The following is a 2654-nucleotide window of genomic DNA, read 5'->3' as shown; positions in this document are numbered from 1 at the left end:
GTTTCTTTATAGACCTAAGATTTTGTATATTTGATGTCTATAGTAGAGTGAGGAATCTTTTGGGATTTTAGAATTCTTTTAATGTTATAATTTGGTCTGGGTTTCGAGCTTCTAATTGCAACGACTCATACCCAAGATTCGAATCTGAATTTTGTACTCAATGGCCATAGCATTCCCGTGACGATATAATCAGGTTACTTACTCCTCGCTTCTAAGAGTAAAAACTATCAACACAAACCAACATGAGTTCTTCTAACACGTTTTGTCCTCAATCACGTGTTTGCTACAAAGATTCTCAAAAGACGAACCAACATAAAATTTCTCTAGTTGAATTCAGAGTTCCTATAGTTAAGTCACCTAAAAGGAAAGTGCACCTCGTTGATAAAGGTAGTAACTTTCAATTCTTTTTAAGCTTTTCTCAGTCATCTATACTCTGGATTGCTTTCCTTCGAATGTCATCTTTATTCATTCATGTACTCTCTTTGTCCAAGACGGGAGGCCACCCCTATGATGCTAGAGATAGGTCCCTAAATAATGATTGCTTGTGTTTGCGTTTGCATGGCCCCCGTATAATGGGGCCACATACTTAGCATTCTTCGAAATACTCAGGCCGTGTGCCACATTATTTTTCAGGTCAAACCAAGGCGCATTTGTACGGTGGATGGCTGCATCACGAGAAGAGACTACTACACGTGCATAGGATAAACTTTTTAACACAATAAAACAACCAAAACTTAAAACATATCAACATTATATCAAAATAAAGATGATACAAAGTATTTTAAAACACAACACAATAGTTAAAACACATGTTAAGGGACGGCGCAAAAGGCTTGAAGGACGACGGGTGAGGTTTGTCTATGGCACCTGCCCAGAGTCCACTCCCGACCTCAACCAGTTCCTTATTTCTTGAAAAAAAATGGAGAATAAGGAATGAGTACGAGACTCAGTAAGCAGCCTACTTGTAGGCTCTTAATCGTGTCCTTAATATACTAGGGTACCGCACTTTTTTTTTTTTATTCTTGTTGTACGTTCTTGTTATGTTTCTTAATACGTTCTCCATGGCTGTGTTTTCTAGAGAAAAGTTGTTCTAAGCGTTTTTCGAAATTTATGTTATAAATGATGTTCATGTGAGTGTAATAGCAAAATATATATATATATAATAAATAAATAAATAAATAAACAATGAAATAAATAAAGAAATAAACCAACAAAAATAATTATAAAAAAATAGTTAAAATAATAATATTAAATAAATAAATAAACAAAAAAAAGAAAAACAACTTTTCCTCACTCCTCTCGGCCAACATCTCATCCCTTTCCACAATTATCTCTCCTCAACCCATCCTTACCCTAGAAAAAAAAAACATAAAAACAACAGTTGTCATATTTGAGGAAACAAATGAGAATGGTCTTTACCGAGTAGAGATTCTAGAGAGACTTACGTGGAGATACATATGATCAATAAGGTATATATTAAATCTTCATTTTCTTTTATCCTATTTTTTTTTAGAGATCACACCAAATTATGGTTAGATGTTCATTAAATTATTACAATGGTTTTGACTATGTGTTCAAGGATATGTTTGAGATAGGATACGAGAAGGATGCACAAAACGAAATGTAACGATAGGTGTAAGATACGTTCATGAAACATTAAGGTTAGGTTACATACCGGAGTGCTATGGATAGGAGAGATTGATGAAAGAATAAGGTTAGGATATAGGTAGAAAGGGATATGTTTGTGATAGATTCATAGAACGATAGCGTTAGGATACGTTCAGGTGATGATATGACTAAGGTATGTTTACGTAATGATACGACTGTGATAGATATAAGAACGTTAAGGCTATGATAAGTTAGGGAACGATATGTCCACGAAGTGTGTACGATACCATATAGTGTGATGTGAGGTGTTATGTTTTGATTGTTTTGTGTGACCATGGAGGTAATTGTTGAATGAATTGCACGTTATGAAATGACACGTTAAAAGCATGGAGCGTTATGTTATGTTTTCCAAATTGTATGTATGCAACATGTTATGAATAACATGATACCACGATAAATGAAATGAAATGTAATCCCGTTAAGATTATGTATGATACGTAGAGTGAAAAATGATAAATGACATGTTAAGCATGGAAGATGATAGCTGGGTTATATTCATTAATGACAAAACTAGAAATGTTGGGGACCTCATGCATTATGTGTGCTCATGCATTTAGGGGGATACCCTTATTCAATCACGAGGGTACGGACGCGTACATCCAATGACAATACACCGATCGTTACGTTTTGCATAGCGCTACCGTGATGGTTAGTAGTTCTAATGGGTGTCCGGCCTAAGGAGCACTCAGAGTATGCTCCCCCGACAAGGAATGTGGACTAGCGGTTTGCGAACCGACTGGTGAGCCCATAATCGCATGTATGGGTTGTGTGTAGAGTATATGGTATACGTCCAAATTACTCGTTTGGACACTGCCGTAGGAAAATAAATTGAAAGGATTAGGTCCCGTCATTGCATTCACATGTTCTTTCATTTAGTAGCGACTCTGAGTATGTGGAAATTTATGGTCGTTACAATTGCATGTTTGAGTTATCAATTATCCGAAATTTTTAACAAAAAAAGGTGGATGCATGTCGATGAAATTTCC

This window comes from Cucurbita maxima, unplaced genomic scaffold (genome assembly GCF_002738345.1).
Source record: "Cucurbita maxima cultivar Rimu unplaced genomic scaffold, Cmax_1.0 Cma_Scf00252, whole genome shotgun sequence".
NCBI classification, from domain to species: Eukaryota; Viridiplantae; Streptophyta; class Magnoliopsida; order Cucurbitales; family Cucurbitaceae; genus Cucurbita; species Cucurbita maxima.
This window is presented reverse-complemented; position numbering follows the sequence as displayed.